The sequence below is a fragment of the Prunus avium genome, chromosome 2, assembly GCF_965620075.1.
Source record: "Prunus avium chromosome 2, drPruAviu1.hap1.1, whole genome shotgun sequence".
NCBI classification, from domain to species: domain Eukaryota; kingdom Viridiplantae; phylum Streptophyta; class Magnoliopsida; order Rosales; family Rosaceae; genus Prunus; species Prunus avium.
The window spans coordinates 9,569,949-9,593,261 of record NC_142285.1 but is presented as its reverse complement, the minus strand read 5'-3'; the positions used below and the strand labels follow the sequence as shown (position 1 = coordinate 9,593,261).

The following is a 23,313-nucleotide window of genomic DNA, read 5'->3' as shown; positions in this document are numbered from 1 at the left end:
TCATACTCCTTTCCTTGAATTGAACAAACACCAATTTATTTAGAAGGCCCAAAAATGAAACCCAAAAATGAAATTTCATTCAACCACCACTTAATCACAATTTTTCTCTTTTCTTTTCTTTTCTTTCACCAATTGAGTGAAATTTTTTTTTTCTTTATGTAATATCCCTTCCCAAACTTAGCATGAAAAACACATCCGAATTAGAGCTCATGAGTTCCTTAGAAAGGTAAATTCTTGTTTTTCGGGCTAAGGCGAGGAAATATAATTGGTAAAATGAAAGAAAAGGTTTACATGTAGGCTCAAAATGGTTAACAATGGAAAATCATGCTTAAGCATGCATAAGGTTAGCTTGAAAGGCACAAACGATCCAAAGAGGGCCTTAATATCACTTCTTAAATGTCGTGAAGTCAAATTGCATAAGAATGAATGACTTTTAAGTGTTCAACCAAATCAATGAATAATGAGATCAAACAACAACTTAGATGACAAGAAATTAAGAGTATGTGTATAACACTCATGAATTGAAGTACAAGGCTCAAAAGCTCACTTTATATGGTTGGTTATATAAGTCTAATTTATGCTTCATACAATTCTTTAGATCATGCAAATCCTTTAATTGGTAAATTATGAAACAAATGGCAAGTGTAAAGAAGGTTTCAAGCATATCATGCTAGAACAATGCCATATTAATTAATTAATGAATTATTTTTTTTTTTTTTATTTTACAAGAAGAATTTACAAGGACAAAATAAAAATAAAAAAATAAATAAAATTCAATTTTCATTTAAGTCATGCAAACATTTATCACAATCTCATCAAATGTGTTCGGAAAGTGACTCAAAACAAAACAAGACTCAAAATATAGAAAAAGAAAAAAAAACAAGCAAGAAATATATATATTTTTTTTAATAAGAGAAACTAAATTTACTTGGTAAACTCCAATACCCCCAAACCTAGATATGAACATTGTCCTCAATGTTTAAAAATTACGAACAAGCAATGTCATAACAAGAAATGAAAGGTACTAAAGTAAATATAAAATCACAAAACACACAAGAATTGAAATAAAATAATTACAAAATAAAAATTACAAACAAACAAAAAAAATAAAAATAAAAAAACGAAACAGTAAAACACTCGAAACAGAAAACAAACAGTCTTACACAAACCAAAACCCAAACGATTGAAAGCCCAACCCAAAAGAAGTTAACACACTTTGAAACCTAACAACGGTGAAAACCCGAAGCCCACAATGAAGTCCGAAGCCCACATGTTATTATTAATTTATTTTTTTTATTATTTATTTTAATTTAATAAAACGTGAATTGGGAGTGCGAAGGCGGGTATTTACGAAACAGAAAAAGTGTGGTCCTTGATGCCTTGGTTCCTGGGAAGTCACGGGGAAAATAGGTGAGGGACGTGTCGGCGTGCAGAGGCCGCTTTCACATCCCCCAAGCTAGAATTATTAGACTCGTAGGAAGGCGCGACGACTTTTTCACTTGAAGGTGGTGAAAGGTGAAAATGCAATTAAGGGGGTTGGGAAACGGGTGCGGCGACATATAGAGATAAGCCGTAAGGGCCGCACAGAACTCAGAACCGCAATGGCTAGGGTTAGCAAAAACTAAGTCTATAAAAGGTAAAAAAAAAGAAAGGGTAAAAAACACAAACTCAGAAACACACAAAAGAGAAAAGAAAGAAAGAAGATAAGAAGTGAGAAATCAAATGGCCTCTTCCTACCCCTTTTCGTTGGATCTCAACCTAGCTCCACCGACTCAGACACGAGGCCAAGCAGCGGCACCAGTATGGATGCCCTACTTTGCTTCCGCACGGGGGCCTGTGACAGTAACTGACTCAATACTCCTGGACAACGATGTTGCCATTGGAGTGGCTAGAAATTTAGTGACTCCTAAAGATATACGTGTTCTGGGGACAAGGGATGACAACCGGGTCGTGAGCGATGCCCTGGCACTGAGCGTGCAGAGTACGGCAACAGTCGCAAGTTTGGGTCATCGCCTACTTGCGAAGTCCCATGAGGTAGAGGTGCTGAAAGGTCAGTTGGCGGCAGAGCGAAGTATGGTTGAGGAGTGTCAGACTGCTATAAAAAGTTTGAAAAGGGAGAGGTCAAGGATAGTGGAGGTGAATCGACACCAGCTAGAAGTATTGCGGGACGAGAATAGAAACCTATCAAAGATGGTAGAGTTGTACTCTCGCGACATGCGAAAACAGCTGGAAGACCTAGACCGACCGGGTAAACGCAAACAAGCAGATCGCGAGAGTAGTTACGCTCAAGCTAAGATTGCGATCTTTGGGAGCTCAAGTGGTGAGCCCCAAGAAGCTGTGCGTGAAGCCCCGGAAGAGGACAGCCAGAGGGCCAAACTCAAAGCTCCAATGGTCGAGACACCAAGCACCGAGAAGAAATGATTTCCTACTGCATTATTGTTGTTTTTATTTTATTTTGTTGTTTTTGTATTTTCGTTATTTTGTTTCGGAAATAAAAGAGTAAGGTTGCAGAAAGAAAAAGAAAAAGAAAAAGAAAACAAAGACGACAAACGGAAAAGAAAACACATTTCCCTAACTAAAATAAGATAAAGATGATAGCCGAAAGGGAAAAGCAAAAACACAAAGCTCTAGAAAATGAAAGTAACGGGCAAAAACATTAAACACCAGAAAACACGGAAAAAAGAAAAGTAAAGTAAAAGTAAAGGTGCTCCCCCTTGAAGCGATTAGGTCGAGCATGTCCGGGAAATCCGAAATGGTGTTGGCTCTCTCTCATCAGCATATGTCTATTTAAACCACACCTCTGCAAGCGGATGATACCCAGCATTTCTTCCTGCAAACTCAAGGAAAAACATCAAAAAATTCAGAAGCAAAACAAATGGCATCCTCATGCACTCACCTTGATGATCTCAACCTTGAGCTCTCACTTGCACCACCGAATGCCCAGACAAGGGCTCCTCCAAACACTGTCTTTCCAAACTCTTCATATCATCACGGCACGGCCTCAAACTTTGCTGAGGCAATACCGAACTTTGCTGAGGCAGTGCCGAACAGAGCAGCGCTACTGGGAGGCATGATTGGCAGCAAGCTCACACCGACAGATCATCTGCATGTGGCACAGAGGTCTGATAAGGCAGCGGTAGAGGAGTCCCACAATTTAACTGTGCTCCACGCGGTCTCCGCTACCAATTTGGGCATGCGATTACTGGCGAGGACAAGGGAGTGTGCCGCGATGAGCGAGGAAATAGCTTCCTTGAAGGCTATGGTGGCGGACTTGCAGAAGCGGCTCTACTGTGCCAATCAGCATGTGGAAGCACTGCAGAGAAAAAATGAGGACCATGTGGAGCTGCTGCAGATTCTACAAGTGCGAGAAAATAGAGGCAAGCCATGATGATGATGGAGATGAAGAAGATGATGAAGAAGATGATGATGATGTTGTTTTTTTTTTTTAATTGTTTTTTTTATTGTTTTTATTTATTTATTTATTTATTTATTTTTTTTTTGTTTTTATGCAATGTTTGAAATGAAATAAAGTTTGTTTTTAACACTCAGAGAAAAAAAAAACTAACTAACCATACCACGTAAATAAATACATAAACTAACTTAACAAAACAAAAACAAAAACAAAACAAAAACAAAGACTTAACAGAAAAGAAAACAAAGAAAATAAAAATAAAAATAAAAAAAACTTAATTTAAAAACACACGAATATACAAGCAACTCACGGATGACCAGTTAAGGGCCTCAGAAAAAACAGCCAGGGGATCCGGGAAGGTTGGAGGGGTCACAATGGTCCCGCTTAAAACCCAAACTTCTTAGACACCGAAGGTATCGCCTAAAGAACTCCTAGACACTGTATTGACGAAGGTGCTCACTGGAGTTACCTTAAGTCAGCTCATATGAAAAATAATTTTTTTTATTTTAAATTTTTTAAAAAAATATATTCTCGTAAGAAAAAGAAACAAAAACAAATTAAGATAACATGACACAACAAACCATAAACGAAAATGAACTAAGTACTCTAAACAAATTCAAACAAACAACATAAATTGCTGCACTAAAAGAAACAAACCAAGAAACCAAAGAGAAAAAAAAAAAAAAAAAAAAAAAAAAAAAAAAAACAAACAGCACTTTCTATCACCTATTTATCACCATTTGGACAGAATCGTTTCTATGTTTTTCAGCTTCGACCTCTATTCAGTTTTTAGGCTATAACTTTCCAACCGTAAGTCCAAATTTTACGTTCTTTATATGGTTGGATTCAGCATAGAAAAACAAAGAACTCAACCCGGACCAAAAGGCAAAAACAACTACGAAAATAAACAGAATTCAAAGAAAAGAAAGGATTTAAATGCTCCCCCTTGAAGCAATTAGGTCGAGCGTGATGCATTTGGAGGTCGCGACTTCTCCCCATTTTTGAAGTTACCATCTCTCTCCATTTTTATTGAGCTATTTACATTGCTAAAACAAACACACACAAAAACTTGAAACGGAATTAAAGGATTATGAAATATAAAAAAAAAACTAAAAAAAAAAAGGAAAAATCAACACAAGTCCAATTCCATGCTTCAAAGCAACAAGCACCAATGGGTTGTGTAAGCTGGGACTTAAACCCAGTTCTCTTGCTTGTTGGGCAATTGTCCTTTTCTGTTGGACTACAAACACAACTTGTCCATTAACGTCATTAACTTTAAAACTTGAAATTGTCTAGTTAAGAAAAAAAAAAAAATTAAAGTAGGAAAGCCAAATAGAATCAAACAATGTTACCGATCCCCGGCAACGGCGCCAAAAACTTGTTGTGTAGATTCAGCTGCACCAAAATGGATTAAGCTGCATCATCAACTTGTGATACTCGCAAGTGCACGAGCCGTTTGGTAGTATAGCATATGTAAGTGCGAGGTCGATCCCACGAGGATTGGTGATTGAATGATCCAATTCATTTTCCCTACACAAAACAGAAACGAAAAAAGAAAGGAAATAAATAAAACAAGAAAGAAAGAAAATAACTAACTCAAGTAGATAAGTTCCCAAGTTCAATTAGATTAACGGATTGATTCTAGCTAAAGTATGATTAAGCCATGGTGTTTGGTCATAACTTTGTGTTCCTAATTCCCTAATTTGATCATTTGTTGTCTAACCTAAAATTAAGCATTAGGAACCCATTAAGCATAGAAGAACAATTTAAACAACCAAGCATGTATCTAATCCCTGTTGTCGAATGTCCATACATACTCTTCCTATTCATAGTTCAATTCGAATTAAAGCATGGTGTATACTCTTAATTTAAACCAAGATAGCTAACATGCAAGCCTAAATGGTGATCAATCATTCAAACTGGCATATTAACTTATAAGCATAATGAATAAGAACATGAACCATAATTGAAACTTGGAAACTAATCAAACTTGAAACTAAAGAAAAGAATTTACATAATGAAAAGTTAAGTGGAACTAAGAAAACTTAAGAAGAATTTCAGCACAAATATTTCATTACAACAATTGAAAACTAGAAAATGAAACTAAGAGAATTTGAGGGAGAGAAGGGAAGGGAGCTCTAGAGAAGTGTTTGAGAACTCCCCCCCTTGGGGTGTGTTTACAAGTTTAGAGAACTTCCCTATTTATAGGCCTAGGGGAAGTGAAAATCTGAATTCAATATGGCTAATGCATACAACACTTGTTTTATAAAATCTGAAATGGTTGATGCACTTGTATTAGAAAATCTAAATTGGGTGATGCACTTGTATTAGAAAATCTTGAATTGGTTGATGCACTTCACCAATAGATCCCACCAGCAGCCCTAGCTCATCTTCATGTCACCATGACCAAGCTTCCAACCAGAAATGATAGCTCATACCTAGCTCACCATGACCAAGCATCCAACCAGCACATGCTGAGGTCAGCATGACCAGCAACTTCAAGGGCTTACAACTTGGGCTTCTCTTAATCAAATTAGGACTTTAAGCACTCGAAATTGAAGTTCAGAATGTCTTCTTTCTAGCCATATGTTATTTGGGCCAATCCAAGGTCGGAGGAAGAAGTTAAGGCCAAAACAAATTGCTAACTCATTTTGCGCGCTGATAAGATCCATCCTGAGCATGGTTCTGTGTTTGCTAGGTAACGGACTCCAGATTTATCCAATGGGGCTGAATTTTGGATATGTCATAATACACACCAATTGGAACAACGTTCATGAAGAATGTTGCCTCATCCGAGCTATGTAGGTTGCTGAAACAAAGCTTGCAATATGACCTACGAAACTGGACTGGCAGGGGGCTGTAGCCAAAATGAGTTTGTCTTTAAGCTCTTCATCTATTCATCCAAATTAGGCCTTAACATGCTTGGATTGCATCATTTACTATCCAAAGCCCTCATTATTACCTAAAGCTCAATGAACTGAAAGATAAACACAAAAAGGATTAAAAGCACAAGTTTAACTCAAAAACATAACCAAATCATAAGCTAGAAGGGTACAAAATGATATGTAAATATGCACCGATCATATACCCAAACCCAACTAACAAAACAGCAAAGCAGCTTATTAAAAGAAAACAGAAAGAAAACCTTGAGCTGCGGCGTAAGAAACCCCAAATGAATCTGAGATGGCGACGGCTATGGGTGCGACGGCCAGGTGCGACGACGCTGGTGAGTTCTCTTCCTTCTTCCTTCTTCCTCTTTCCTTCTTCCTCTGTCTTCTGTTTTTGTTTGCTGTTTGAATGAGACCCAAAAAAACCTAGCCTCTCGACATAGGCAGAGTGTTTGAACTTCTAAGTTTTAATTTTACCCCAAATATTTAATAACCTTCAAAACCACCCCCAAATTTTCCAATTATTTTCACTTTTACCCCCTGACGTATCGAAAACGTATCGCGACCGTATCGTGACCGTATCGACGAAGTATCGGAGCCGTATCGCAAAGTCAACAGGTCAGAAAAGTCCACGATACGCCACGTGGCGTATCGGATACGTATCGGAGCCGTATCGTATCGAGGGCGTATCGGATACGCGCATACCCCAAAAATCCGGCGTATCGGTGCATCCAAGATGGGGGTCCTCCCTTCCCACTTTAATAGTTCATCGAGTGAGTGAGCTAGTAGGGAACACGGTAATGATTTTGTGGGCATTAAAATTCTCTGTGTCAAAAAAAGTAAAGGAATAAAGTTAATAACAGAAGAAAAAAATGGCATTAAAATCTTTCACAACTCGTCTCGTAGTGAAAAGAAAACAGACAAACCACCGTGCCAACAAATAATGTGAAAGGCCAAGGAAGTTACTAGGGAATTGTCTAAAATAGTCACTTTTGCAAAACCACATGGGCAAATTTTAATTTGATATAATCACATGGGCACTTGAAAATACCAAACTACCCTTCATATAAATAGATACTTCTTGCCCACTGATTGCCCTCACTGTTCGCTCTCTCTCTCAAGCAGCTCTCTCACAGTCCTCTCTTTGCGTTTCTGTTTTTATTGAAACCATTTTGTGAGCTTCTTTTGGTATCCATTGGAGGCCTGCTTTCATTGTCCTCTGTCATGGCTAGTCCCTATATTTGAGAATACTAATGGGTTTTCAGTGTCTTTTATTTGATTTAGATCATCCGTTTGTTTTGATTGAATCAGCCAACATCTTTGGTTATCTTTTTTATCCACAGTGCCTACCTGCTTAGTGTAATTTGTGCTTCGTGATTTTGACAATCACTTTTTTGTCCCTTTTAGATTGCTGTTGATTGCCTAAGAACTGTGTCAGATGTATCTGTTTTTCAGCAAGCTCAAATCCAGAAATGCTTGGAGCGCATCCATTACACAGGGCTAAATACTATACCTGTCTCTTTTTTTTTTGGATGTCTTATGTGTTCATGTCAGGAACAGAGAAATATTCAATCACACACACACATTTCAAAGTAGGAAGATAAAATTTGATGTTTATCAAAACAGATAGTTACAAGCGTGAGTAATTTAATTGTGTTTCAATTCTGTTAAACGTGCAATGTTGTCTACCTAGGCTAGGTTCCGTCTATATATGGACATTAAGCTTAGAAGATCTGGTAATTTCACGGTGCACCATTTGCAACAGCTCCAGGGAAGAGAAGGGCTTTTACAACAGGAACATGAAAAGATCACTTGCAATCAATTGGGAAGAATGAAGGAAAAAAAAGAAACATTAAGCCAGATATGCATGGAACTCTGTAACAATGAAGGAAAAAGAAGAAACATTAAGCCAAATACACATTTAACTTTTCTTAAATATATATTTCCACAAAACACAACCACTAACAGATGTATAAACACGAATATTAAACTTGAGCTCATTCACAAGATATACATCTACTTCAGAAGCTACCCCTGCAAATAAAAGAACAATTGAAAAAAAACAATAAAAGAAGAATCCCAGAAAGCTAAGAGAAGCGGACCTGAGGTATTAAGTTGCAATTGGTTGAGATCTTGAGGGGCAGAGCAGGTAGCCTCTGGAATACTACCCCTGGTCTCAAACCCTTCCACATCCTACACTCTTCTATATCTCCACTCACAGGTTCTAACAAACAGAGTTTACAAAATACTAACAATAACAATAAGATGACAAGCATCAAACATGCCTTCTAAACCAAGAGATAACCTAGTTCAAATATTAGTCTTGTTATAGTGCGAAAAAACATGCAAGGAGACAGTTTGTTTATCACTAATTGCAATATTAAGTTTCTTTCCTTGAGCATCCCAATGGGACGCAGTGTGCGCAGAGAATTATAAAACTGATAATATAAATCCATGTAGTAGGCATGACTAATCTATTTATGACCTATGTGATGAAACTTGTTACTATGAAGATTGATCATTTACTACATTATGATAATCGAAACTGAACCAGTTACCTGATTGGAGTTCCAGAAGTGTAGAGCGGGTTCTTCACGACATATTCCACATACAAGTTGTAAATGTACTTCAAAGATTCACGCAAGTCGCCGGTCCTGGGATGAGTAACCAAGATAATCTGCAGTGCACACACAAACACAAAACAAAGAGTAAGAAAGCAGCAGCGCATTAAGAATGAATCTAATTGTATGACAATTTGGTATACACAAACACAACCACGCATGTCCAAATTTCTAAGCTAAGCACAAATTCAAGTTCAAGAATGTAATTGAGTGAGAGGAGAGGCCTTTCTTTCCGATCCTAAATCGCTAGATCTAATACTAGAAAATTGCCAACAGAAGCAGCAAATATTTCATATTCATATTCATATTCATATTCAATCAAACCATGATTCTTAATTTCAAGATCTGAAATAAAAAATATAAAAAATAAAAAATAAAAAATAAAAGAAGTAGAAAAATGAAAAAGCTAACCTTAATGCCAGAAGGGGATTCCATGAAAGTAAGCTTGTAGGTATTGGTGCGGAAGCTGTGGAAGGAACAGCCTTAGCCGGGCAGCTGAGGGACGCAGAGATTGGCCTACAAGAACCCCCTCAACAAACCCTAACATCGACTGCATCGAGAGAGAGAGAGAGAGAGAGAGAGATGCTTGGGTTTTCGCGACAGAGGGAGAAAGAGAGGGGTGGTGGTCATGGAGCGACAATGGAGAGAGAAAGCGAAGAGAGAGCTGCGGGGGAGAGAAGAGTGAGGGCAATCAGTGGGCAATAAGCATCCATTTAGATGAAGGGTAGCTTCGTACTTTCAAGTATCAAAGTGATTATATCAGACTAAAGTTTGTAAAGTGATTATATGAGAATAGGGCTTTGCCAAGTGACTATATGAGCCAATTTCCCTCTTTTCTTTTAGTTTCCTGCTAAAAATAATGCATTATTATTAGTAATGGGATCTTCTCCATTGCGAACTCAGAAGATGCGGACTGGTTACGGATTTCTGTTTTTGACCGTGGGATGATTTCAACACTTCAGATTGGAATTTTTTTTTTTTTCTTTCTTCCTCTCCCCGATTTTAGTCTTCTCTCTCTCCTCTTTCTTTTTTTATTTCCTTTCCTTCTATCTCTCTTGCTTTTCTTCTTCTTTCTTCTTTCTCTCCCAAAGTTCACTCTTCTCTCTCTCTCACTCTCTTTCTTCTTTTCTTCTTCCTCTTGTCATGGGTGATTTTTTTCTTCTTCTCTCAGCTGGAAAACTGGGCGTTTCCCCTTCTCTCTCTCTCCTCTCTCTTTCATTTTTTCTTCTTCATTTTCTGAGAATGATTTGGCTACAATGTGCTGGGGTTGGCTTGGGGCAAAAAATTGTCTCGACGTCGGCTTCTATTGGCCTCTTCTTCTACCTTTGTTCAATTTTTATTTTTATTTTGGTAAAAAAATTGAAGAAAAAGATAACAAAAAAAACCCACAGACGCAGACCCATTCACTCCCCCCATCCCCTCTGTTATTTCTCCCTCGTGGCCTGAAGAAAAAAGATAACAAAAAAACTCCACTGTAATAATGTATTTACCCTCTTTTGTAATAGTTGACCACTGCTAGGAAAGAAGAAAAAGGGGAGAGAGAGAGAGAGAGGATAGGGAAACGCAGGAAAAAAAAAAAAAAGAAACGGAGAGAGAAGAGATAAGGAATAAAGGGAAAGGGCAGATTCTTGAAGCTGAAGTCTGGGGCTTTTTTTTTGGGGGCTTCAGCTGGCTATTGACAAGGGTATTCGCGAGCTCATTGTCGAAATGGATGCGGCCACAGCTGTCCAGCTTGTGCAAAAACAAGAGGAAGAAAAGCAAGAGAGAAAGAAGAAGAAAAGCAAGAGAGATAGAAGGAAAGGAAATAAAAAAAGAGAGAGGAGAGAGAGAAGACTAAAATCGGGGAGAGGAAAAAAGAAGAAAAAAAAACATCCAATCTGAAGCGTTGAAATCATCCCACGGTCAAAAACAGAAATCCGTAACCAGTCCGCATCTTCTGAGTTCGCAATGGAGAAGTTCCCGTTTAGTAATTATGCTCATAATTGTAAGAGGTCTACTGCCATTTATGCCACTTTATTTTGCTTTCAATGAGAGAAGATAAGATTTATTAACTTACAGATCTTTAATTGAAAATTAAGTTGAAAGATTGAATGTTAAAATTTCATCACACAGTTCGAACACTAGATTGAAGAGGCATCTCTTTATAGATTATCATGTGTCATTACTAGTATGAATTTTGCATTTTATGTATATACGCTTTTAGTTGTGGGTTTAATTTCTCTGAAGACCAGAGCTAAATTTGAATAAGATGTTTAATCAAAAGATGTAATGAGGTATAGGCTTTTGTATTTGTTGGACAGTGGCTTATGTAGGAATATAACCAAGTTGGTGATGCTTGAACATGTTGGTTTGAGCCATTTCAATGCGGAGCTTTTTCTTTGCGGCAATGTGGCCGGTTTTGCAGCGCTCCATGGACACATGGTTCTGCCGTGCATATTTGTCTACATTTACACTGCTGTGTGCCTCTCTCTTGTTATAATAATGCTGTATGAAGTGATTTTTTGTTTTTGTGTTGTAGGGACATTTATTCCTGTTTGTCATAAGTTTTACTTGGTGTCAGTTCACATTGTAAGTTGTAGTTATCTTTTTGACTATGAGATGCCCCTTGTAATTTTTGCTGGATAAAATTGGACATTCGACATCTACAGTAGCTATCCGGTCATGCAATGAGAATTATAATGCGCTTTGTGAACAAAGAAAGAAGTTATAATTCCTGGCGTCTTTTTCTTAGTTGCTAAAGCCAAATTCTTTTTGGGTAATGGAGCCATTGGAGAAGTTAGCTGTCCCAGGGCTATTCAAACAGCAACTGGTATTCAAAGTACATGTTTACAGTTAATGTCTGATTTTCAACAAAACTTGATTGGAAATTATGAAATAGACAAAGTACATGTGTGGAATGAAAGCATTAGATAAATCCAGCTTGCAACCATTTTTGTTCATCTGCGGATAAATGCTGGATGCATCAATTGAGAAGAAAGGTATTGCCTTATGCAACTTAAAATGGAATCTCAGAAACTTCTGGCGCCTCAACACACCTCTTGATTACCAGACCATTGCCTGGAAATTTGGTTCGTATCGTCAGCTGAACCTGGGGCTTACATAAACCACTTTGGAACTTCATTGCCTGAAAATTTAATATCGAATGTTGAGTGCTAAGAAAAATGATTTAACCCAAAACAAAAAGAAAAAAAAATTCACACCCTGAAAACTACAACATATACCCTGGAGATGCACAACAAAATTTGAATTGAACAAAAAACGCAAAGATATCATTCAACATTTAATGGATTTACATACTTTGGCTCCTCGTTAAGATCAGTGTGCCTCCTCTTTGGGTGATCCGCCTCTCCTCTTTGAGCTTCATGATCACCAACGTCGACGACGTTAGCACGATGATCATCATCAAGTGCCGTGAAATCTGATAACCGAGGCCTCTTGCCAAGACTAGTCTCTGATGCTGAAGGCAAGGAAAGCAATTCGTTGTCTTGGTGTTGATCATCATGAATATCATCGTCCGCTGCCATCGCATCAGGCAACAACCACTGCCTTTGCCCACAATCAACTGTGACATCAGCAACCTGGTGGCCTAATAGGTGGACCCCGCAGAGGATTTTAACGGGTGTGGGCATGTCATGGAACTCAAATATAATTTGACACATATTACCTTGCTGCAATCGCGTCAGTTCTTCCCCCACATGTAAGTTGCTCGGATTCAATAATGGAAAATAGCTAAGAGACACATGAGTTTCCTGTTCATTCATAAATATCGATTGGACCATTTTTCTATTGATATGAACACGTGACTCTACCTCGCCTCTACCAACATATGACTTTCCTTTATTAACAACACATAGAACCAATCTTAACGTCTCCCAATCTAAATTTGGAGGAATTTCAAAACAAACTTCACATCGAGCAACCCTAGAACAGTATTCGACGCCTGGAAGAGTAATTGCTTCTTTACAACAGCTGAACCACTTTGGTACTTCATCACCTGGAAGAGTTATTGAAAATTCAGATTGCGGATGAGAAGATACCTACAATAGAATTGGTTACAACAATCATCATCTTAACCATACAACATAGAGGGAGAGACAGAGAGAAACAAAGAGAGAAGAGACAGAAACCTGATCCAGAAAAATATTTTCTGTGATGTCATAGCCACGTAATCTAACGCAATTGATCAAACTCAGATGCTTAAACTCAACCTCCGATGATAGTGGCAGTTTTGGAATTTTTTCCAATGATGTGCAGTTATCCAGGAATACCGTACGTAAACTTGGTGGAAGCACTTCTTGTGGAATTTCTAGAAGACTCTTGCAATCACACAAGTCAAGCTCGACCAAGCTCACAAATTTGCTAATGCATTCCGGAAGCGTGACAAAATTGATTCCAGCTAGATGAAGGACTCGTAATGTGGACCAGCAATAAAGCAGCCGTAATTCAAGCCCAATAAGATTGAAGCATCCACTAAGATCCAATTCTTCAAGCCCAGTAAGATATGAAATTGATAGAGGCAATTCTCTTATGCCACTTTCTTGCATATTCAATCTCCATAGTGATTCCATCTCGACTTCTATTTCTGGGAAACTCTCAAGCCTTTTACAACCGCGTAGAATAAGTATTTGTAAGGATTTCAATCTAAGTCTTGTTCCAAACCTCGTAAGCTTAACGCATTCATCGAGATGTAATTCAACAAGTTTATCAAGGAGTCCAACAGAATCATCAATCTCAACCAAACGTGTACAGTCACTTAGATCCAAGTACTTTATGTTTGGGATTCCGGATAAGTCTGGGATTTTTTCTAAGGATTGACAATCACTCAAATCCATATATGTCAGGTTTGGCAAATGCTGTGAGACAAGAACACAAAAACAGGAAATAATTAATCACACGCTTCAAAAGACAAAAATTTAGAAAACAATTTTCATTTTTTTTCCTTCTGAAATTAACAACTGTATTTGAAATTATATATAATAGATGAAAATAATTTCAAATACATACCTTAAATCCCTCCAATTGTCTGATACGACTGCTAGGCATATTGAACACAACAAGACGATTTCCTTGAAAATTGGGTGGCAATGATTGTAACTGACATCTACCCCAATTAATAAATCTTAACGTGTTGGGCAGATAGTAAACGTGCCCGCATAGAGATGCATTATGGTTTATGAAAATTTGAAGATTCACCATACTACGGAAGCATTCTGGATTCAAAATTATCTCAGTTGGTTCTGGAAGCTTCACCATGATGCCTTTAATATTTCTTGTTCCCTAAGATGGAAAAGCATTAATTAGGAAACAAAGTCATTGTACAAACCAAAATGCAAGCACATTTTGTTAAGAAAATTAAGGTAACATAAGGTATTCTTTCTTGTCAAATTGAATATAATAACATATGTGATACTTACTGTACTTTCCATTAGAACTTGTTTGACATCCTCGTAAAACCACAATCTACTACGCTGGCCAGGATCATTGGGGGATTCTTTGTGAACTATATCCTTGCCCAGGTTTGCTAGCAAGTCGTGCATTAAAATCCTATAATTCCATTCAATAGTTATCAATGCCTTATCAACGAATTCTTCAATGAATTTTTGGGGTATTATTTGTAGCACATAGTCCTTATATTCACCATTGAAGAAACATGCAATGTCGAGAAAATATTCTTTTGTGCAATGATCCAAGGCATCATAACTTTTTTGAAGTATTCTTTCAATATGAGTATAAGGTTCTCCTTCGTAATCATCTAATATAACTTGCCAACGTCGTATATCTATACCACGAAGATGAGAACCTAAAATTTTCGAGCTAGTGGAAGGCCATCAGCAAAAGCTATTGCACGTTGTGCGAGTTCCAAATAATCTTCTAAAGGTTCACTTCTTCGGAATGCATGCCAACTGAAAAGCTCAAGAGCTTGGTTGTAATCTAACTTCTTCACCTCGTATATCAACTCAATTTCACGATTCTCAAGCAATCTCCTATTTTTTGTAGTAATGATTACTCTACTACCCTCACCAAACCAATCATCTCCAGCCAATTTTTCCAACTGCTCCAATTGGTCCACATCGTCAAGAATTAAGAGAATCTTTTTATGCCTCAGCCGTTCTTTTATAACACCAATTCCTTCATCAACACTCTGAATTTTCCAATTTTTTCCTAGAATCTTATCAAGAAGAGTCTCCTGTAGCTGGACTAAGCTTCCTTCTCTAACATTTGGCAAGAAACAACCTCCTTGAAACTCATGGGCAATTGCATTCCATATAGCTTTTGCAATTGTTGTCTTGCCTATTCCAGATGTCCCCCATATCCCAACCATGCGACAACCATTCCCATCACCATTTAAAAGCTTTTTCACATTTTGTACATGAGACTGGATTCCAACTAGGTGGTTGGCCACATTCCAATATGTGCGTCTCAGTACTCGGCTCAAGATTCCATCAACAATGCTGTTGATAAATGTAGCTTCATAACTGCCAGTTTAACCAAATTAGACACATTTAATGAATCAAATTTAAACATCCAACCACTAAAGTACCCAAGAAAATAAATCTTCTCCCTACAATTGTATATTTTTACAAAATAATATTTTTCTTTAATGAGTAACAATTAAATGTAACCAAAGTAAAAAAGAAAAAGAAATTAAGTTAACTTGAAAAAGATAGATAACCCTGAAATATAGAATCAAGACACTAAATTAAACATAATGCCCTACAGCTATAGAAAATATTAAATTAAAAAAAAGAAAAAAAAAGGGATCCTCTCCCTACAATTTTATATTTTTACAAAATGATACTTTTCTTTAATAATGAGTAACAGTTAAATGTGTAACTAGAGAAACAAGAGAGAAAAAAATTAAACTTGAAAATGATAAAGATAGAAACATACTCTCCTTCCTTGAAATGCCATCCAGACAAATTTGCTGCTTTGGTAAGAGCTTCCCTCCATATGAGCACCTTCTCCTCGTCATCCTTGAATTTGCGTTCATGGTGAACAAATGCATCACCATAACTACTTCTTTGGTGTCGTACATCTGAGGGATCCACCTTGTAAAAAATGGGCAAAACTATTTGTTGCTTTGATTCTTTACATTGAAGGATCTTGACAAGTTCATCCAAGCACCACCTCGAAGATGCATAGTTTTCAGAGAATACAATGAGAGAAATTCTTGATTCTTCAATTGCTTTGACAAGGGCTGGTGATATTTCTTCTCCTCTTACAAGCTCTCGATCAATGAAGGTCCGGATTCCCTTACGGACTAAAGCCTCGTGCAAATGATCTGTAAAATTGGTGCGTGTATCCTCACCTCTAAAACTCAAAAACACTTCAAATGAAAAAGAAGAAGAAGAAGAAAAGACTGGTTGGGTTGTCATAGGGGGCAGATATGAAGGAAGTTGAGGTATCCCAAAACCAATTGGCAATGGGGGAGTAACCCAACTCCCCATAAACCTGAATAGGAATTTGAACATTGAAGAATTGAAGAAGAAGCAGAGAGAATCTTATCTGATTTGTATTGATTTTCTTTCTTAATAAAACGATACAGTAAGAACTAATAAGCTTATATGCATGACAAATAGCTTAAGGCTTAAACAAACTCAACAAACTCACGTGCTCTCCATGTGCCAAACTTAACTAACTTGTACTTTCATCAAGATCAACTAAAGAGAAGCTCAAAGAATTGGGTATGGTAGTGGCGCCCTCGTTAGATTTAAGAGTTCTTCACGAAGCAGTTTCCTACCACCTTCCATGCGGACGTGATTAAGTTAATGGAGTGAGGAACTTTCGTTTCAACTTCAAGTCAACAAACGCTGAATTTTCTTTTCATATTGACGCGGTCTTTAATTTAGTGAAGCATCTATCGGTAAGGAACCTTCAAGGCGACTTCCCGTCTTTTTTTCCCAGATGTGTTTTCTTTCATACATGATGGAACGTCGACTTTTTGACTAAGACCTCCTCACTATTATTAAGGCTGGTTTGTGTGTCTTTTTCTTTCAGTACATGGCGCCTTCTATGTTTGGGACTTTATATTTGAAGCTCTAAATTTTTTATGTTGTAATTTAGTTTACGTGTTTTTGTTTTTTTATATATTTTTTAATTGAGTTATTTACACTAACACTCTTGAGGTTTTTGGCATTTTCACAAAATTCCCTGGGGTTTCAAAAATTACACAAACATACCTTAAGATTTTAAATTGTTTTCACAAAACTCATTTTTATTAATTTTTGGGTTAATTTCAATTTAGTTCTCTGAACTCTTACCCTTAAAAGCATGTTTGTCCATGCACTCTCAATTTTAACAATCATGTACCCCAATCGTTTTAATTTTTTAGTTTTTTAAAATTGAATTTGTAATGTCTATTTAACATTTTGGAATATTAAATACTTCTTTATTAATATTTTTTTTGTACACGTGGAAAACCACATCAATTATCAAGTGAGCTCAAGATGTGCCTTGTGAGCATACTTAACAGATTTTTTTGACTGAGTTAACCAATGTGGCAAAATGAGACACAAAATTCTAATTTGTAGGGTAAAGTGAGACAAATTGAGTTTTATGGACAAAATGAGACTCAAATTAAGTTTAAGGGATATATCAATAATTAAGCCCAAAAAAAGAGAGTTAAACCATTTTTTTAACAATTTAATAAAGCTATGGGGTCAAAGTTTGAGTCTGCAAGGTTGGAGAAAAAAACTGTTTGAATTCGGGTAATACATGAATAATTATATTTTGAAGGGTGAAAATATAAGCTTAGCCACAAATAAATTGGAGAAGGCTTCATAGATTAGTTGGAACTCTTTCCTTTGTTTACCAGCTGTCACCATATATATTAATATTATCAAGATTTGTGAGGTTAACATTTTCTATATAGATATTGTAATCTTAGTGGGGTCTTCTATGTCTCCCTATCCCTTTTTCCCATTGACTTTAATGGTATTGTTTTATACCTCAACACAGTTTCTGTCTTATGCTACGTACCTACACTATAGTGTGAATGTGTTGATGTAACAACCTAGACCTTAATTAATATTTAACTATTAATTTAATAGAGGAAAAGACTCACTTTCCCTTGGATTATTTTATTAGGTTTAAAATTGACTTGTTGACCGGGAAAGAATTTGGAGTTTTCGTTTGTACCATTGCGTAGAGCGCGACGAAACGAGTCCGTGGACACGTAGTGGGCTCAATTCCGATTACCCCTTCTCTCCCCTCATTCTCTTCCTCCTCACGAAAACACCTTCACTTTCAGTTTTTTTTCCAGCCACCTTCCTTCCTCCATAGCCACCACCACACTTCTCTGCCGGCCACGAAATAGACGCCAACCGGACCAGCCCAACCCCGCCGCCACCCCCCAGACCTGCGCCGCCTCCGTCGACAGCTCCAGCCACCGGAAACAGCTCGGATTTGGCTGGTTTTTCTTTGAATTTCAAGCCTCTCGTCCTCCCTCCTCTGGCCACCAAATCAGACGAATTAGGCACCCCGGCACCAGTTGACCTGCAGGAGGGATCTTCAAAGGGTTCAGCTAGCTCAGATCACCTGTGAGTGGACTATTTATTTTATAAATGAGTTTATACAATTAAATTCCATTATTTGATCTTGAATAAGTATTTAATAATTGATATTTTCCAGTACAATTTTGCTGGCTTTAAGTATATTTACTTATTTGCTGCCGAGTTGAGAATCCTTAAAGGATAGGAAAAGTAAAACTGGGATAGTTATTAGATTGAGTGGCAGCAGACTTTAAGGTTTATTAAGACCTAGTTTTATAAATTCTAGTTGTTTTCAGAAAAGGTATATATACGTATAAATATATTTATATATTTCAGAAACCACTTAGGTACCCAAGGTTGCCTTCAGTATAATAAATGTTGCCTTCGGATTTAAATGGTTGCCTTCGATTATAACGATGTCTACGGACATCTAGTTGCCTTCGGTTATAATGATGTCGACGGACATCCAGTTGCCTTTGGGTAGGTCAGCATGCTTGACACAGCCCCACGAGTCTTGGGGACGCTCGGACCATGTGGTGCTAGGAGTGCAGCTCAGGTGGCCCAAGTGTTCCCTGAGTCTAGCTAGGATTGCGGATCAGGCCGACCAAGTGTCCCCTGAATTCTGCTAGGGTTGCGGCTCGGGTTGACTTTGTGTTTCCCGAGGTCTGCTAGGACGTGTCACTCCGATAGTGCGAGGATGTGTCACTCCGGTGGCACGAGGATGGAATTGACGGAAACTAAAGGAATTGACGGAAACTAGTGGAATTGACGGATTATAAAGAATTGACGGAATAATAAATAGGTACACCTAGGTGGTAGATTAAAGTGTTTTCAATGTTTTCAAAGACTTAATGTTTGATCAAGTATATGATTGATATATATATATATATATATATATATATATATATATATATATAATTGCATTGATTTCAGTACGATTATAAATAAGGAAATGTTATAGTTTCTTAACTGTTTTTACAGAGGGGTTAGTATGTTTATATGCTATTTTCTAAACTTTGTTTTTGGTCCACTCACCCTTTTAATGTTTTGCGCCCCCAGGCAGTAGACGTGCTTCAGTTCGCCACCACCGGGCCGAGCCCACCTTCTACCACCTCTTTGTACCAACGTAGGGATTTGTATAATTAAATTATTTGCATGCTGGCAATTGGTGTTTATATTCTTGTGCTTGTCTGACAGGCGTAATGTTGGGATTGGTCTAAATACAGGGAAAATTCTGCTGAATTTTCGGCAGAAGTCAAAGCCCTAGTTTTAATTGAAATTTGACTATAAGGGCAATCAGGTCAATTGTGTTCGGCACTTGCCAGGTGTTGGACACGTACAGGGTCCGGCTCGGATTCCAAAGTGGAATTTGGGTCGGGTTCTGTCAACTTGGTATCAGAGCATTAGGTTAACTTCCTGTAGACTCCGCATTATAGGTACTCCTCGGTTTTAAGGAATGTCAGTTCTTTTGACAGAATTATGGGCCCTAAGCGTGGTGGCACTAGGACAGGGACTAGACAGTCGTCCCGACTTAGGGAACAGAATCCCTCGCCCGAGCTAGAGGAATTTCCTATTTCAGCACCAGTACTCGAACCGGTAGAGTAGTCATTTGTTGGAGTCGTTGACTCAGGCCCTATCCAGAACTGGGCAATCCGGAGATCCTTCTCCGAGCTACGCAAATCAGGTTAAGAGGTTAGGGGCCACTGATTTTGAGGGTGATGGTGGCCCAGTTGTAGCTGAGGAGTGGATAGAGAGGATAAAGTGGATTATGGAGGTGTTGGCCGTTCCACAGGATCACAGGGTGACCCTGACCACTTTCTTTTTGGCCAGAAATGCTAGATATTGGTGGGAATCAATCAGGAGGAGATATCTGAACCCATCAACCATTAAATGGTCAGATTTCAGAGCAGAGTTGGTTGTGTAGTTATATCCACTCACATATCAAAATATGAAGATGGAAGAGTTTCTGCAGCTAAAACAGAGTGGGATGACGGTAACGGAGTACAAACAGAAGTTCAACGAGTTATCTAAGTATTGTACTCCACTGGTAGAGAATGAAAGGAAGAAGTGTCAACTGTTTACAAGAAGGTTGGAGGCTTCCATCTGAGACATTAAGATTAACTAGTGGCTGACCAATTTTGGGGATTTGGTGTTGTCTGCCTCACTGATAGGAAGCAGCCAGATGATGGTCCGGGCATGGGGTGATTCCCGCAGGCGACAGTTTGTTATGGATGGTTCCAGGCATGGGTCATCCAAAAGGGGCAATTATAGTTCTGGATCATCAAGTGGCTGTAGCTACAGGGGTTTGACTAGGAGTCAGTTCTGGTGGAGACTCTAACTAGAGTGATAGTTCTGGGAACCGCTCTGGAGATGGAGCAGCTAGAGGTACTGAGAGATGTATTCCTGGAGGCAAATCTAATTTCCCTGGAGATGGTGGATTTAGATGTCATTTTGGGGATGATTGGTTAGCCAAGCACCATGCCTCCGTAGATTGTTTCAGGAAAGAGGTCGTGTTTCATAGTCCTGGGCGACCTGAGGTGACATTTTATGGTGAGCACAGAGTAATTCCATCTTGCCTCATTTCAGATATGACAGCAAGAAAGTTGCTCAAGGAAGAATGTTCAGGGTGTTTGTCGCGTGTTATTGATACTCGGGATAATGGATTGAGGGTGGAGGATATTCCAGTGGTATAGGAATTTTCAGATGTGTTTCCGGAGGATCTTCAAGGTTTACCACCTCACCGAGAGATCGAGTTCACTATTGAGCTCGTTCCGGATGCGAACCCCATTTCTCAGGCACCGTACAGAATGGCACCAGCAGAGTTAAGGGAGTTAAAGACTCAACTACGGGAGCTGGTGGATAAGGGTTTCATCCGACCTAGTTTCTCACCATGGGGCGCTCCAGTGTTGTTCGTAAAGAAGAAGGATGGCACCATGAGACTATGTATTGACTATAGGCAGCTAAACAAGGTCACAGTACGGAACCGGTATCTGTTGCCTCTGATAGATGATTTATTTGACCAACTGAAGGGTGCCAAGGTATTTGTTGTGTAGATACAACTGCACCAAAATGGATTCAGCTGCATCCTCAACTTGTGATACTCGCAAGTGCACGAGCCGTTCGGTAGTATAGCGTATGTAAGTGCGAGGTCGATCCCACGAGGATTGGTGATTGAATGATTCAATTCATTTTCCCTACACAAAACAGAAATGAAAAAGAAGGGAAATAAATAAAACAAGGAAGAAAGAAAATAACTAACTCAAGCAGATAAGTTCCCAAGTTCAATTAGATTAACGGATTGATTCTAGCTAATGTATGATTAAGCCATGGTGTGTGGTCATAACCTTGTGTTCCTAATTCCCTAATTTGATCATTTGTTGTCTAACCTAAAATTAAGCATTAGGAACCCATTAAGCATAGAAGAACAATTTAAACAACCAAGCATGTATCTAATCCCTGTTGTCGAATGTCCATACATACTCTTCCTATTCATAGTTCAATTCGAATTAAAGCATGGTGTATACTCTTAATTCAAACCAAGATAGCTAACATGCAAGCCTAAATGGTGATCAATCATTCAAACTAGCATATTAACTTATAAGCATAATGAATAAGAACATGAACCATAATTGAAACTTGGAAACTAATCAAACTTGAAAAACTAAAGAAAAGAATTTACATAATGAAAAGTAAAGTGGAACTAAGAAAAACTTAGGGAGAATTTCAGCACAAATATTTCATTACAACAATTGAAAACTAGAAAATGAAACTAAGAGAATTTGAGGGAGAGAAGGGAAGGGAGCTCTAGAGAAGTGTTTGAGAGCTCCCCCCCTTGGGGTGTGTTTACAAGCTTGGGAAACCTCACTATATATAGGCCTAAGGAAGCTGAAAATCTGAATTAAGTATGGCTAATGCATACAACACTTGTTTTATAAAATCTGAAATGGTTGATGCACTTCACTAATGCATACAACACTTCCATTATAAAATCTGAAATGGTTGATGCACTTCACTAATAAATCCCACCAGCAGCCCTAGCTCATCTTCATGTCACCATGACCAAGCTTCCAACCAGAAATGATAGCTCATACCTAGCTCACCATGACCAAGCATCCAACCAGCACATGCTGAGGTCAGCATGACCAGCAACTTCAAGGGCTTACAACTTGGGCTTCTCTTAATCAAATTAGGACTTTAAGCACTCGAAATTGAAGTTCAGAATGTCTTCTTTCCAGCCATATGTTATTTGGGCCAATCCAAGGTCGGAGGAAGAAGTTAAGGCCGAAACAAATTGCTAACGCATTTTCGGCGCTGATAAGATCCATCCTGAGCATGGTTCTGTGTTTGCTAGGTAACGGACTCCAGAGTTATCCAATTGGGCTGAAATTTGGATATGTTATAGTACACACCAATTGGAACAAGTTTCATGAAGAATGTGGCCTCATTCGAGCTATGTAGGTTGCTGAAACAAAGCTTGCAATATGACCTACGAAACTGAGCTGGCAGGGGACTGTAGCCAAAATTGAGTTTGTCTTTAAGCTCTTCATCCATTCATCCAAATTAGGCCCTAACATGCATGGATTGCATCATTTACTATCCAAAGCCCTCATTATTACCTAAAGCTCAATGAACTGAAAGATAAACACAAAAAGGATTAAAAGCACAAGTTTAACTCAAAAACATAACCAAATCATAAGCTAGAAGGGTACAAAATGATATACAATTATGAACCGATCAAATACCCCCAAACCTAGATTTTGCTAGTCCTCAAGCAAAACAAAAGGAAAACGAAGAAAAATAAAACAAAATAAGAAGTTAACTAGACCACTTTCGTAGGTAACTCGATTGCATTGAGCGTATGCAACAAGCCTTTAAACCTCTAGGCATCCCTAGTAGGAGGA

At 38.2% G+C, this 23,313-nt stretch overlaps 1 long non-coding RNA gene and 1 pseudogene across 3 annotated transcripts; both read right to left on the bottom strand.

The window, feature by feature from the left end:
- Positions 1-7,906: 7,906 nt before the first annotated feature.
- Positions 7,907-9,684, bottom strand: LOC110773207 (uncharacterized). Of its 2 annotated transcripts, XR_015833534.1 has the most exons (3): positions 9,333-9,616; positions 8,403-8,977; positions 7,907-8,175 (listed from the first exon to the last, which is right to left on the bottom strand). It is a non-coding gene; the product is annotated as an uncharacterized LOC110773207 (long non-coding RNA). The 2 variants fall into 2 exon arrangements; XR_002529268.2 differs by having other exon boundaries at positions 7,907-8,977; positions 9,333-9,684.
- A 2,029-nt stretch (positions 9,685-11,713) lies between these two features.
- On the bottom strand, positions 11,714-16,585 carry LOC110766449 (TMV resistance protein N-like; annotated as a pseudogene). Its single transcript, XR_015833533.1, has 6 exons — positions 15,813-16,585; positions 14,336-15,397; positions 13,926-14,198; positions 13,049-13,774; positions 12,219-12,958; positions 11,714-12,045 (listed from the first exon to the last, which is right to left on the bottom strand). The product of XR_015833533.1 is annotated as a TMV resistance protein N-like (transcript).
- Between the last annotated feature and the right edge of the window lie 6,728 nt (positions 16,586-23,313).